The sequence below is a fragment of the Petaurus breviceps genome, unplaced genomic scaffold (assembly GCF_028583685.1).
Source record: "Petaurus breviceps papuanus isolate PSGF00001 unplaced genomic scaffold, PetGlider_PUasm1.0 379, whole genome shotgun sequence".
Classification (NCBI taxonomy): domain Eukaryota; kingdom Metazoa; phylum Chordata; class Mammalia; order Diprotodontia; family Petauridae; genus Petaurus; species Petaurus breviceps.
The window spans coordinates 356,096-372,348 of record NW_027186303.1 but is presented as its reverse complement, the minus strand read 5'-3'; positions in this window follow the sequence as shown (position 1 = coordinate 372,348).

The window sequence follows — 16,253 nt, the reverse complement described above, 5'->3', positions numbered from 1 at the left end:
CCTACTCTCCCGGAGGGTGAGACCCTATTTAGTGTGTATTTCATTCCCTCCTCAAGCCAAATTCAATGGGAATAAGGTTGACCCATTCCCTTTTGCCTTCCTATTCTTCCCCTCCATTGTAGCTGTTTTCCCTTGCCTCTTCTATATGAGATAGGTTACCCCATTCTGTCTCTCCCCATCTCCTCTCATTATATTCCTCTCTCACCTCTTAATTTCACCTTTTAAGTATCATCCCTTCCTGTTAAATTGGTCCTGTGCCCTCTATCTATGTATACCTGTAAACATATATATATACACATTCACATATGTATTCATATTCCCCTATACCCTCATATATAGACATATATATATAATCTATTCCCTTCAACTACTGAGAAAAGTTTCAACAGTTACAATTATTGTTTTTCCATGTAGGAATGTTAATAGCTCAACTTTGATAAGTTCCTTACGATTTCTTTTCCCTGTTTACCTTCTCATGCTTCTCTTGCTTCTTGTATCTGAATGTCAAATTTTCTTTTCAACTCTGGTTTTTTCAGCAAGAATGTTTGAAAGTCCTCTATTCCATTGAATGACCATATTTTCCCCTGAAACATGATACTCAGTTTTGCTGGGTAGGTGACTCTTGGTTTTAATCCCAGCTTTTTTGACCTCCAGAATATCATATTGCAAGCCCTTCGATCCCTCAGTGTAGAAGCTGCCAGATCCTGGGTTATCCTGATTGTGTTTCCAAAGTATTCAAATTGTTTCTTCCTGGCTGGTTGTAATATTCTCTCCTTAATCTGGGAATTCTGGAACCTGGCTATAATATTCCTAGGAGTTTTCTTTTTGGGATCTTTTTCAGGAGGTGAACAGTGGATTCTTTAAATCTCTATTTTGTCCTCTGGTTCTAAAACATCAGGGCAATTTTCGTTGAGAACTTCCTGGAGGATGATTTCTAGGTTCTTACTTTGATCATGGCTTTCAGGTAGTCCAATAATTTTTAAATGATCTCTCCTGGATCTATTTTCCAGGTCAGTGGTTTTTCCCATGAGATATTTCACATTGCCTTCTATTCTTTCATTGGTTTGGATCTGGTAACAGCATCTTGATTTCTCATAAAGTCATTAGCTTCCATTTGCTCCAATCTAATTCTGAAGCAATGATTTTCCTCATTGAGCTTCTGAGATTTTTTTTTCCATCTGGCAAATTTGGCTTTTTAAGGCATTCTTCTCCTCATTGCCTTTTTGAACCTCTTTTGCCATTTGAGTTAGTCTATTTTTTAAGGTATTATTTTCCTCAGTCAGGTTGTTGACTCTCATTTCATAATTTTCTTGCATCATTCTCATTTCTCTCCCCAATTTTTCCTCCACTTCTCTTATCTGCTTCTTAAGGTCCTCTATGGCTTGTAACCAGCTTGTATTTTCCTTTGAAGCTTTTGGTGCAGGAGTTCTGACTTCACTGTCTTCCTCCTGTTCCATGCTTTGCTCCTTTTTGTTCCCAAAATAGGAGTCTAATGTTGGAATCTTCTGTCTTCTTTGTTTCCTTTGCCTTGTCATGTCGCCCCTCAGTCACGACCCCTGGGATTTTTGCCACAGTAGGACTCTGCCACCAGACAGGGGAGCTTTCATCCCAAATGCTGGGGTTTTCCCAGCTGCCAGAGGTATTAGATGGGTGCCCTCTCTGAGGTCTCCACATGCTCTGGCAAGCTGGACACACACACCAGGGCCTCAGACTGCAATTCAGATGCAAGCAGGTTAAATCAAGAGCGATTACCCCTCAGACTGGTGCTTGTTCCCTCTACACTCTGCAGGCCAGGAGCTGAAGCTCCCACATGGCACTGGCTGGCTGTGCAGGTGTCTCAAGGGCTTCTCGTCCTGGGGGCAAAAGCCACGCACTCCCACTTACTGGTCCCAAAATCCAGACTGCACTGACTTCTCACTTTGTCCTTGACATTTATGTGTTGATAAATCTGGAAATGGCCACAGCTGCTGCTGATCTGGAGTCCCTCCGGCCAGTGGCTGGTCAGGCCCCCCCCCTGGGGCTAAAGCCTCAGTGTGGGGCTGGGCCCGGCTCCCAGAGCTCTGCGCTGACTGATTCCTGCCAGCCTGCTGGGTTGTCCTCAGCGGGAGGTTAGCTTCTCTTTGTCATTTTGTGGGTTCTGCAGCTACAAAGTTTGTTTAGAGGGAAGTCCCCTTTTTACATGGATTGGGGAAGGTGGGAGCTGGAGCAGCGGGGAGGTCCTGCTTCTACTCTGCCGCCTTGACTCCGCACCTCCCCCCCCATTCCACTTTTTTATAGGGCAGCTAGTTGATAGAGTACTTGCTGTGGAGTCAGGAAGGCTCATCATCTTCCTGAGTTCATATCTGGCCTCAGTCACAGTGTGACTCTGGGCAAGTCACTTAACCTTGTTTGCCTCAGTTTCCTCATCTGTTAAATGAGTTGGAAAAGAAAATACCAAACCACTCCAGGATCTTTGCCAAGAAAACCCTAAATGGGGTTAAAAAAAGTCATACATGACTGAAAACAACTGAATAACAAATGGTTAGTGTGTATGTGTATGTCTATTTTCTGTCAAGCAGAAAAATTTCTTTCTGCAAATTCTAGTTTCTCCCTTTGTGTCTAAGCAGAATAAGTTTGACCCAACTTTCACTGGGCAGCACTTTACATATCTGAAGAGAGCTATCACCCCTCCTGCCTGCCCTGAGTCTTTCTTTCTATTTTTAAATATCCCCCAGGTTCTACAGCCAGTCCTCTTATAGCATGGTCTCCAGCCTCTCACCATTTTGGAGGTGGGCCACAATAGTAGCCACAGCTTGTCTATGTCTTTCCTAAAATATGGGGATCAGGATGGAATGAAATACTCTAGTAAAGTCTTAGCATAGGACTGGAACAATGATCACTTACCTTATTCTGAACTCCATCCTTTGATTTCTTCAGCCTAACAGTCTATTCATTTGGGTAGATACCATGTCATACTTTTGATGCTTATTCAACTTACAGTCCCCTACAATACCCCCCTTTCATATAGAATATTGCCTAAAAAATATTGATTAAGAAATCTTAAAGCCTTGTGGAAATGTAACTTATTTATTATAGCCTACTCTTCCTCATCTTGTACTTCAGAAATTGATTTTTTGAACTTGGATATAGGACTTTACATTTATATCGGTTGCATTTTTTATCCCATTAGATCTGGACCATTGTTCCATCTTAGACTGAGATTTGGGGGGATTTGGTTATCCCTACAAATTTGATCTGGAGAATGGCATGATACAATTCCATTTCAATTGACCCAAGAAACCTTGTTCTCTCCTAGAGGAGAAAGGTTTTTCCTCAAAGTCCAAGGACTGCCTAGTAGGAGGCAGACCACCTTTGGGAGACTATGGGCTGATCAGATCCCCAGATACTCATAAGTGGTCCTAATTTACTTAAGAAGATCTGGGGCTCAGAAAATCAAGGAGACTTTGAATAGCCTAAGATTACCAAACATGAAGTCTCTTTACCATAGAACATTATTTCTGGCTGTAGACCCATAACCTAATGGCACATAGGTGCTTAATAAATGCTCATTCATAGGATTATAGATTTGTGGTTGGAAGGGACCTCTAAGGTCATTGAATTCAAAGCCCTTTTACGGATAAGGAAACTGGGGACAAGGACTTACCCAGAGTCATCTAGTTAGTAAGTGTCTGAATTAGGATTTGAACTCAGAGGTTACAGCGAGTCAGACTCAACTGAAAAATGACTTAACAAACAACTCACTGAGTCCAATTTACCCATTATGCCACCTGGGTGCTGCTAGCTTGCTTATTTGCTTGGTTTCTGTTTTAGGTTTGTTTGTGAGACCCCAGATTAACAAAACACTCTTAAATATGTAATAACTGATGGCTTTATCATCCAAGACTTTTTATTTTGTTTGGGTGGAAAGAAAAGAGAGCTTGCTTTTCATAGGATTATATTTGATGTCATTGATTATATTTGATGTCATTCCCCTCATTTTACACATGAGGAAACTGAGTCCCAGAAGGGTTGTGACTTGCCTTAAGTCACCTAGTTAGTGAGTGTCTGAGATGGGATTTGAATACAGGTCTTCCTGTCCAAGTCCATTACCCCCTCCCCATTATATCATGGTGCCTCTCTAGAGCTGAGCCTATAGGGGACCAATGAGGCATTTGGTTGGTAGAGTATAGGTTGCCTACATATTATGAATCATAGGATTTTGCTATTTCAAAGAACTTTGGGGGTAATTTTGTAAAGCCTTTATCATTTTACAGATGAGAAACTGAAGCCCAGAGAGTTGAAATCACCTGTCATCTCATAAGGAAAACACCATCCATAGAGTGATTTCAAGGATAAATTATTAAATACCACATAGAAAAGTGCCCTGTTCCCTCACCCCAATGTCCAGCCTGGTTTGGGTCCATTCCCAGAGGTGTAGTTGGGAGGCTTGTTCCTTTGTCAATGTGGTGAACCAAAGTTTGTTCATCGGTCACTCAACCTTTATTGAGCCCTACTATGTGCAGATTATCAATCTCCACTAGGAGTCCTTCAGGGATCAGAAAGAGCAGTGCCAAAGGTCCATGAGAGGCAGTCAAGAGTACAGTCAAACAGTATGATGTCAATTCTAATTGACCATGACACCCTCTCCCCTGGTCTTCTGTGTTTATCTATTCTGTATAAGAAGCTGGCATGGGCCCTCACATTTCTTGTGTACTTCTCTCTTAGCTTGACTGATTCAGAACCCTACTCCTCCCTTAGACTAGAATGCCCCTCCCACTTCACCCCTTTCCAGATGTTTAAAACACTTTTTTTCTGGTCTTGTTCCCTTAGTGCCCTGACCCAGGGTTCTGGTTACCTGGTTCTCTGCCGCCCTCTTGCATCATTGGAAAAACCACCAGTTTTTGTCCTGTTGGGGACATTGGTTCAAGGCTCTTGGTTAGTTACCACATTAGGCTATGAGTAAGTTTTCCTAGGTATAAAGCATGGCCCCTGCCCTCAGAATCTGGCCATCTAGCTGGAGAGAAAGAATATATTCATCCTTGTAAAAGAACTGAAGCATCATCTGAGGGGAGCTTATCACTGACACATCAACTACAAAATAATAATGTGCTAATTTTTTAAAAAAGCCACATTTAACTGCTGTATTAAGGCTTGCAATAGGTCAACCTGGTTATGTTAAATGTAGGTGAGATGTCAAGTGAAGAGAATACTTAAATCTTCCTGTTTATGGTCTCTCCCCTCTCCAGTCCATTCCTAAAACAGCTACCAAAACAATCATCTGAAAGCAGAAGTCTGACCACATCACTGCCTTCCTGAAGGAGCTTCCATGACTCCCAGCTGCATCTAAAACAGAACACTCTGGCATGGGAACCCTTTAACCCCAGCTCCAGCCTCCCTTTGCAAACATTTTGCATGACCCCGTGCTCACTCACTCGACAGCCTCGCCAGGCTATTCTCCCTCTCTCTGGAACCAGACTTTCCAGCTCTTGCCTCTGCACATGGTAGCCAGAGCACATTTTCTTCTCACCTTCACCTTTTCAAATTCTTAGTTTTCTTCAAGCCTTAGCTCAGGTATCCCTGAAAACTCTCCTCCAAAAGCAACATTTCTTCACTGCTCTCTCCTGGCATGGCTGAAGTGACTGACAAACTGTTAAATACCATGAGGTAAAAACGTTCCCTGTTCCTTCACCCTTCTTGGCCAACTTGGTTTGGGCTCATTCTCAAAGGTGCAGCTAGGAGGCTTATTCCTTTATCAGGGTGGTGCTAGGATCAGTCTTTCTTGATCCCTTCATTTGTTAGTGAGTGTTCCCTCCTCAAAACAGCTTATACGGACTTATTTCTGTTCATGTTGAATCTGCGAAGTAAACTGGAAACCCTTTGAAGACAGGGGCTATTTTGTATCATTGTCTTTTTATCTCCAGTGCCTAGAATTTTTCTTGGTGCTTAAAAAATCAATGTCAAATTGTTAAATGAGAAAGAAGAACAGGACAAGCATTCATTAAACACCTACTATGTACCACGTACTGTGCTTTACAAATGTTATGATTTGGTCCTTGCAACAGCCCTGGGAAGTAGGTGCTATTATTGCCTCCATTTTTTTTTACAGATGGGGAAACTGAGACAGATTGAGGTTAAGTGACTTGCCCAGGGTTACACAACTATATTAGATTTGAACTCAGGCCTTACTAACTATAAGCACAGGGCTCTCTATGCACTAGGTCACGCAGAAGTGAAGTTTGGGGAAATGTCTAATGGTAAACAGTTTCTGCGGGGGTGTCAGTTTGGAGGATCATAGGATTCAGAGCTAGAACTATCTTTAGAGATGGACTACCTACTTCAGGCTTCCCATTTCACAGATGAGCAAACTGAGACACAGAGAGATGAGGTGACTTGCCCAAAGTCATACAGATAGTATAAGTTGCAGGACCAGGAACAAAACTCAGGTCCTCTGATTCGGAGTCTACTGCTCATAGTTGGAATGCTGAGTCTGCTCAGGGGCTGATTTGAGGGAACTATTCAAGTTCCTAAATGATATGGGCCTTACGTTCAAACAAAATGGCTATGCTTCTCCAGGTTAGCTCCTGAACCAGCTTCCACTCCCAAACCCACTGAAGCTGTGAAAGTTTATGTACTTTGCCTAAGCTCACACAGGTAATAATAGACGCATTACATCTCAAAATCCTTAACCTGGTATTCAAGCATCTCCACAATCTGGGTTTGAATGAACTTTCTAGGTATTACTACTACCTTCCTTGCATGCCATAGTCCTGCCAGGCTGGACTTACCATTTCCCATACTCAGCCCACCAGCCCCTTCCTTTGCTCATACTATTGCCAAGCCTCCACCTCTGCCTGGTGAAATTCCACGGAGCCTGAAAGGTCATTCTTAAATCTCTGATAACCAAACTTCAGCTTCATTGAGTCAAGTTAGAAGGGAACTAGTCTACTGAGTCCAACACTAATCCAAAAAAAGAAACTCCCCAGAAGCCTACCCAACAAATAGTCCATTGGAAAGAGCCTTTGAGAAAAATAACTTTGAAAGACTTAAGAAGTCTAATCAGCACAATACACTTATATAATACACTATACATAGTATGTAATTATTTAATTATAAATTTGACACATACCTTTCATAACTACTTGTCTATATTTCTTCTTGATTTTCTTTATTTTTTCTTCTAAGCATTAAAAATATTTCAATGACTTTCTTTTCTTTCCCTTTTTCAGGGGCAACTTTATCACTATCTTATCTCTCCCTCCCCTAAATTGGAAAAAGAAAAACAAAATCCATGGAACAAAGATGCATCATCAAGCAAAAAAAAAGCCCCACATTGGACATGTTAAAAAATGGCTAGGTAACAGAATTCTCCATCATTCTTTTGTAAGTATGGCTGGTGTTGATCAGACAGCTTAAGTCTTTCAAGTTGTTTTTCTTAAAGGCTCTTTCTAGTTCCCAACCAATGATCAGTGTCCTACAAATACTGGTAATCCACTGAGTTTCCCAAAGTTATTCAAAAGCATACACAAGCCTTTGTAGGCTAAATTCAGAGTGAATCTTTGAATTATTTGTCTTATCAAACTCATCTATTATTTAAAAATTACTAAATGTGTAGGTCATTTCTACACTACTTGGCACCTTTTCCCACTTTTTTTTTTTGCAAGAATCAAAGTGTAGGTTAACATGCCTGATTGTTTCCACAATTAAGGAGGCAGGGCAGTTGAGCTGGAGGAGCAGGGAGGCAGCCACTGATGCCAATAGTCCTAATGAGGGTCCGGTCTCTCTCAGAGGCTGCCTGCAGGTGAGCAGATAAAAATGGCAATACAACCAACTGCATTGGAAAGAAGAGGGAAAAGGAGCCCGGTATGACCTCTTCTTACCAGAAAAGAATTGTTCTCAGCAGTCTGGATGGTTTTCTCTCTGTAGCTGTGTTTATTTGTTGACCTGAGAAAGTCTTATAGTTGGGTTATGCAATAAATTGCCTGAGATCTTAGAAACAGAATGCATTAGAGGACTTGGTGACGTTTCCTTGCCATGAGATGAGGGATACCTACATTCTGGGCCATACCTTTTAAGCCCTTTCTTTTTTCTTAGGCATTCATGAGACTATGTCAGTCAGCAACCAGGTACACCTCAACACAAAAAAAAACAACCGAAAAATAAAAACAAATCAAAGCTGATCTGTGTACCAGCAATTAGAGGTTGGAACACTGTCTATGATAATAGAGCTTAATGAGTAAGGATTACATTGAAGTTTTCAAACATAGATAAGAAATTGAGAAACAGTTATGGGGGAAAAATCACCAAAATGAAAAATTGAAAATAAAATGGGACTTGCTGACAACTTCCACCTTTGTATCTTAGACTAAAGAGAGAGTACAGGCACAAATTAGAGCTTCAGAGCATCCTAGAGTCATGGTTTTAGACTGGAAAGGAGGAGAAGAGTAAGGCTGAAGAGGTTAAATGATTTGCCCAAGGTCATACAGGCAGTAAGAATTGGAGATAGAACTTGAATCCAGGATCTTTGACTATAGGAGCAGTGTTCTTTCCACTCTACCATAGTATAGTGGAATACATGAAATATGGAAGGTTTGAGGAAGGTCTAGTCTAATTATAGCGCCTTCATTAAACAACTCTGGCAGTGTGGTGTGATGGGCATACTATTGGATACGGTATCAGAAGTGTGGTCAAAGCTGAGCTTAACTGTGTACTACACATATGACAGTGCCATGGTAGAGAATCTAGTGTATTTATGTCAAGAGAAAACAGGGTTCGAATCCCCTCTCTTCCTTTCACTATATGACTCTCCTTCAAGATATTGACATTGATATGCCTTAGTTTCTTCATTTGTAAATGGAAGTGAAAGGTTCCATGGTCTGATGACAAAAGCATTGAATCTGGGGGTCAGAGAATTTTGGTTCATGTTATGGCTCTATCCACCTGTGTAACCTGTGACCAATCTGGGACTCAGTTTCCTCACCTATAAAATTTAGGGAATTGAAATAGATGGCTCTGAAGTCCTTTCTAGCTTTAGATTAATAATACAATAAAGCTCATGGCATCTACAATTATGATTGTAACTTCATGGGGTTATAATGAACAATTTGCTAATGTGTATAAGGTTTTTTTTAAATTTTAAAGCACTATATAGAAAGTGCCTGTTCCCCCATGCCTTCAATACTCCTCTCCTTAACTCCCTGGCCTCCTTCAATCCTCATCTGAAGTCTTACCTTCTATAATAAGCTTGTTGATGTCCTCCTCATTCTTAGTGCCTTCCCTCTGGGACTTCCCCCAACCTAGCCTGACTATCCTGTTCACATATAGTTATTTGCATGTTATCTTCCCTAATTAGATGGTTAACTCCTTGAGGGCAGAGACTATTCTTTGCCTTTCTTTGCATCCCCAAGGGCTTAGCACTTAATAAGATGCTAGCTGACTAATTTATATAGCACCTTAAGCAAAGAGCTTTACAGATATTTTCCCATTTGATCCTCACAGCAACCCTGCTGCTATTATTATCTCTATTTTATACATGAAGAAACCAAGGATGAGGGAGGTAAAATGACTTATCCAGGTTCATGTGGCAAATAAGTGTCTGAGGCAAGACTTGGAGTTTGATCTTCTGACTCCAAGTTCACCCTATCCTCTGTCATCTAGCTGGCTAATTATTTTAAACAGGTCTCATTCAAGTACTAACCAGGTTGGAATCCGATTAATTTTTGAGATCAGGTAAGATTGGGTAGATTCAAGGTGGTCAGGTTGCAATTATTTTAGACAAGTTTCTCTATCTTCAGTTCCTTCCCTTATACAAAATGGAAATAATTGTACCTGGTCTGACTGTCCCGAAGGGTTGAATAGCTTAGTGTCTTGACAATGCATGGAGGGTTGTATCTGTGGACGTTTTCATTATTAGTGGTGTAGAATTGAAATGCCCTTTGAACTGAAAATGACAAAGCAAGTCCAAGCTGAATTCATGTTAGTCAAAGGATTTTTAGCTTAGAACTGAAAGGAACCCTACACACCACCTCATCCAACTTTCCTCATTTTATAGTCAGTCAAGAAGCATTTATTAAGCTCCTACTATGGACCGGATGCTGTACAAAAGGCTGGAGATACAATGAAAGCCAAAAGACAGTACCTGCCCTTGGAGAAACTTGCAATTAAGTTATTTTTTGCAGATCAGTTTTACAGAAGAGGAAAGTGAAACCCAGCATGATGAAGTAACTTTCCTAAGCTTGTAAGGGTAGTTAAATGAGGATTTGACCTCAGGTGCATTAACTCCAAACCTGGCCTTCTTTCTACCATGGCAAGCATAGTGTCCCATGAGTATTCAGAGTCAAGGCCCTTTCATTGTAGATTTCTGAAGTAATTGGACCTTATCAGGTCCTCTCATCACCCCACTATGCCCTTTGTATCCCCAAAAGATGATCCCGGGCAGAAAGTGTGCGTGGCTTTAAAAAAAAATGTAGTATAGGAAATTCATTTTCCATCTGTCCGCATTATTGTGTATGATAATTAATAAACAACAACAAAGAGGGCCGCCCCACAGTCTATGGCTGTGCCTTATTTAACTGACTGCCCATCTTTTGTGTGGTCAATGATAATTTTAAAAGGACGATTCCTGACATTTATTTATTTCTCTTATTATTCCCCACGGCTTTTGTCTAGAGTTCCTGCTCAGCAGAATGTGAAGCGTCGAGGTCCATCAGGCTGTTTGGGCTGCCTGCCTGTGTGCCTTGAGTAAACAGGCCTTTTACACTCCTTTCCTCCCGATCCCCCCTCCCCTGCCCACCCCCGTGCATTTTTTGTTCTTTCTCCATTGTAACATCTGAACAGGGGTTTTGAAAGCAAAGGCAGAGAAAGGAGCCGGGGAGCTAAACACGGTGACATGTACCGTACCAACAGTGGGAACAAGCACCAGCCACGCACAATTGGGGCTTTTACCGCACGCACTTGGTGCCCTTGGGACTGTTGTGCAAAGCAGACAAGGGAGGGGCCGCCAGTGAGTCGGGTGGGCTACATTCAGCGCCGGAGACACACAAAGACAATTGGCCAAAAGAAGAAGGGGAGGAGGATTTGGGAGGGGGGGGGGGGGCGCTTCGGGAACGAGCTGCTTTAGAAAAACAAAGCTGCGCCAACCTCAAGGTCACAGCCATAGGTTTTCTCCAGAGAAATGGTCCATTCACAGCAAGAGCCTATCAAAGGATGCATACTCAGACTCAGCAAAATGCGAGTTCTTCATTCGAGGGGGGCGCCTTTCACGCACTGACCTGCAGGTTCTTCGGAGAAGCCCGTATTAGAAGATAATTGCCCCAAATGAGCCCGGGAAATCAGGAGAGGGTGGAGAGGCGAGCCATTTGTCTTCTTCCCTTCCAACTTCATTTTAACGAGTACGCCAGGCTCCCCCATTCTCAGGACCTAGTGTCTTTGGGGCCCCTTTCTTGTTCAGTGAAACACCACGAAGCTTGGATTTAACAACTACAAACCTTTAGCAGGCATCTACTGTGTGCCGTGTACTGGGCTAGAGGACTTAAAGACAAAAAAAAGTGAATCATTCCTACCCTCAAGGAGCTTCAGTCAATCAAGAAAAAGAAGTGCCTACTATGGGTAAGGAACTGTTCTAGGTGAATGGCGAAGGAGGTACAAATATAATACAAACAATGAAACGATTCCCTACTCTCAGGAAGATTACATTCAAAAGAGGAGATAAAGACAGGAGGAGATGTCTGCATAGAGACAGAGATACACATATGAAAATGTAGGCATATGTTTATACATATGTATATGCATTATATGTGTATATATAGTATAGATCTCATATACACATACATATTTCCGTGTATATGTATGTGAATGTGATGTGTACATATACATGTGTATGTATATAAAAGTGCACACACATATACACATATAGATGTGCGTATATATGTATGCTCACTCACACATGTGCTACCTTAGTTCAGGCCCTCACCACTTCTTGCCTAGATTATTTCAATAATCTCCTAATTTCTTTCCCTGTGTTGTTTTTCCATTCCAATTCATCTTCCACTATGTTTCCAAAGTAATTTGGAAGTTCCTGGAATATACCATGTATACACACACACACACATACATAATACATATACATACACACACCCAAAGGAAAAAAGAAGTGGGGAAGGGAGAGGGGTGAGGATGAGAAGGAGGGGGGGAAGAGATAGAGGAAAAGGGCCCAGGACAGAATGTTGGGGCATGCCCAAAGTCTGAGGGCATGATAGGATGATGATCCAGCAAAGGAAACTGATGGTCAGACAGGTAAGAGAAGAACCAGGACAGGGTACTCAAGAAGACCTAGATTCAAGCCACATCCTGACTGTGTGACCCTGAGCAAGTCATTAACCTCTCAATACCCCAAGTAACTTTCTGAATTTCCAAATTTTTCCTCTTCTCCTTGCCTTAAGTCTTGCTGCTCTCCACTCCATCATCCCTCCATCCAACAAAGTGATTTCATCAGGATAGGGAACTCCCAGGGGGCAACACTCCCCCCATACATATCGGCACCCCCTCTGCAAACCACCATCCTAGCTAAATGAATAAGCATTTGTTAATTGCTAACTGTATACCAGGTACTATGCTAGGTTCCTGGGCTCCAAAGAGAAAGTAAAAACAGTCTCTCATCTCAAGGAGCTAAAATGCTAATGCCCATAAATGTATATACATGTACATAAATGTGAACCTACATGATACATACAGAGTAGAAAGAGACTAGCCTTAGAGGTGATGGTAGCAGTATGGTGAGGAGACAGCCTGGATGTGGTATGGAGGCCTGGGCCCTGGCAAGATAAGACAGAATCTCGCTTATCACAGCTGGCAGACCCAGGGATGGAGTCCAAGGTTATGGTGGGAGGGAGATGGGGATGATGGAGGGAGGCAGCCTGCATGGTGGGAAGACAGCCAGGAAGGGGCATTTAGTTATGATCTATTAATCAGCCTTCTAGTCAACCCTCCAAGACTATAAATTGCAGATAAAATGTCGACTTGACTTGATAGAAGGAGTTTTCTCACCAGGGAGTTCCCTATGCCAGTGAAATCATGGGTCTGGTCCCTCTCCCTATTAAAGGCATTATTATGGAAGGGCTTTCCTTGGAGCAACATTGTATGCCTGGAAAAGTGTTTGGAGGTGCTCTGAATGCTGATGAGGTACAGGGCGAGGCTATCTCCTCTCAAGTGGGTTGGGAGACCCAGGAAAGATGAAAGAGGGGCAGGGGTCAGGATGGTGAGGGAAGGCTGGCATCGAGTGTTTTCCCTTCAGTCTCCCCAGGAATCGCCGGCTTTATTCCAAACTGTAAATTGCATACATTCCTACCTGACCATTTTCAAATGCACACATTCCAAACCGGCTATTTCCCAAGCACCTATAGGACGATGTCTACTTTCATGGGTCAAGGACCTTGAAAACCCCACTGCAGGCTTGAAAATAATGACACCCCACAGAGTTCACTATTAGGGACTTGTTTCTTCAAAGATGTAAAGTTGCTCCAATATATTCTCTCTGGTTTTTTCCCCTGGGGGTGGGAAATGGGGAGGGAAAGAGAAGGCTTGCAGATGATGACCTTGTCCCCTGTCACGTCCAGTTGCAAAAATGTGTGATTTATAAGCAGAGATGTCTAAAACCCCTCAAGGGCAGCAGAGACGCTAGCCTAATTCTTCTGTTGGTCTTTCGTGTTCTAATGTGCTATAATGTGCTTTTGTAGATCCAGCCAAATCCCAAAGAATTTCCACTTGGAATTTCATTGACTCATAGTTGAAAACTTTAGAGACTCAAAATGTCTAGAAGGGATTCTTAGCCTGGTTCATGAACTTAAAAAATATTTTGATAAGTATATTTCAACATAATTGGTTTCATTTGTAACCCAATTTATTTTGTTTTATGCATTTGAAAATATGATTCACAGAATGGATCAATAGGCTTCATCAGACTCACAAAGGAGGCCATCTCACTCACACTCACACACACACACACACACACACACACACAAACACACTCAGAATCCCTGGTCTAGTTGGAGTCTAGGGAAAGTATTTGTTTTTAATGGCCAGTTCCTGAAAATGTCAGTTTGTAGCAAAGTTGGTTCTAGACACAAGGTTATATAGAGTGTGCTTGCTATAATTTGGGGTTTGTCTAGATCTTTTACTTTCAGGAAATAAAGAACTAAGATAAGAATTAAACAATTAAGATAAGAACTAAATAAACTGACATAAAGAACTCCCAGTGAGAAAACTCCCTCTGCCAATTCAAGTTGACTTTTTTTTTTTTGGACAATTTATATTCTTAGAAAGTTGTCTGTAAGAGCACCAGCTCCAGTGTCGGGATGACCGGGCGATCAAATCTGGGTTCAGATACTTAGCACCACACCCAGAAATAACTGGCCGTGTAAACTTGAGCAAGTTACTTAACCCCAATTGCTTAAAAAAAAAAAAAAGGTTGTCTGGAATACTGAGTTAAGTGACTTGTCCAGGGTCACACAGCCTGTATGTGTCAGAGGAGGGACTTGAATCTAGGACTTCCTGGCTTTGAGAGTGGTTCCCTAGGCATTATATGCCTTACTGACTCTAAGCAATGCAGTGGAGAGAAAGAGCCTGTGATCAGGAAGAATCAAGTTCAAAGCTGGCATTAGATACTAGCTGAGTGACCCTGGGTAAGTCACTTAACCTCTGGTTGCTTCAGTTTCTTGGTCTATAAAATGGAGATAATAAGAGCACCTACCCTCTGGGGTTGTTGTTAGGATCAAATGAGATAATATTTGTAAAGCACTAAGTATAGTGACTGGCATATAATAAGAATCATATAAATATTCGTTGTTATTTTACTTCTGTCTATCTATATCACTCCCTCTGCCAATACTGACCAATGCCTGCTCTGCACCTTCCTGTCTTAGAGTCTCCTGAGTACTGAGAGGTTGTAACTCTTCAGGGTCCAAAAGCAGTTTGGACCAGAGCAGGGACCAAACCCAGGGCCTCTTGACTCTGGTGTGAACTCTTTATCTACTAAGCCATGTTGTTCCCCTTTAAGTTAATCAATACAAAGAAAGTTATTCATGTATTTTTTTAAAGCAATTGGGGTTAAGTAACTTACTCAAGGTTACACGGCTAGTTATTTCTGGGTGTGGTGTCTGAGCCCAGATTTGATCCCAGGTCATCCCGACTTTGGGGCTGGGTACTCTTACTCACTGTGCCACTTGGCCTCCCCTCATGAAATTTTTAAAAGTCACTTTAGCAGCAATTGATAATTGTTTCCTGTCTTCAGTAACAATACTTTTCTGATTCAGGTTATATTTTAAGTGAAAATTTGATTCAATTTTTACCAAGCATCTCCTACATGAAAAATTTTGATAATCACTGGGTTTACAAAGATTAAAACTAATACAATTTCTGTTCTCAAGGAGGTTAAAATGTAGTAAATGGAAGGGGATATGGACACACATAAGTACAAATCCTACTTATCATAGTTACTATCTTTGTGACCTTGGGCAAGTCATTTAGCCTCTGTGAACCCAAGTTTCCTCATCTGTAAAATGAAAGGGTTGGACTAGATGACCTCTGAGGTCCCTTTCAGCTCTCCATCTGTGACACTGTGATCCAAGATAGAATATAATTGTAGTAAAGAGGAGATCCAGAAAAGTTCTCTTGGAAATATTTTTTTTGGTGGGTGGAGAGTAATTATTCCACTGGTGAGTTTAGGGAAAGGTGGAAGAGGTTGCTTTTGGTCTGGGTCTTGAAGGATGATAAAGATTTCAACAAGTACAGATGAAGAGGGAGTATTCTCTAGCTTTGGGGAAGGGCTGGTATCTATAAATCTGTAGAAGGTCAAGAAGAAAGGACAGAAGTGGGAAGCAATCACTCAACTTGATTGGAATGTAAAACATATAAGGGGGACAAATGTCAGACAAGGCTAGAAAGATAGATTGGGGCCATATTGTAGAGGGTCCTATACGCAAGGAAAGGAATTGGTTTTATTCAATGGGCAATGAGGAACCACTGAAGGTATTTGAACAAAGGAATGGCATGCTTAGATTTCTTCATTTGGAAATTTATCAAGGCAGCCATGAAAGAACATGCTACTGGTAAATGTTTAACAACTGGCTCTCCCAAAAATGTCTTTGTGACACCTTTTTAAGTTCAATCTGCATTGCTGACATTTTATCAATCACTTTCTTAAGTCTAGATAATCAACAAAACAAATAAATCGGGCCTTGATTATAGTGATTTATGTGGTACCAATGTTCACTTCCTCCTCC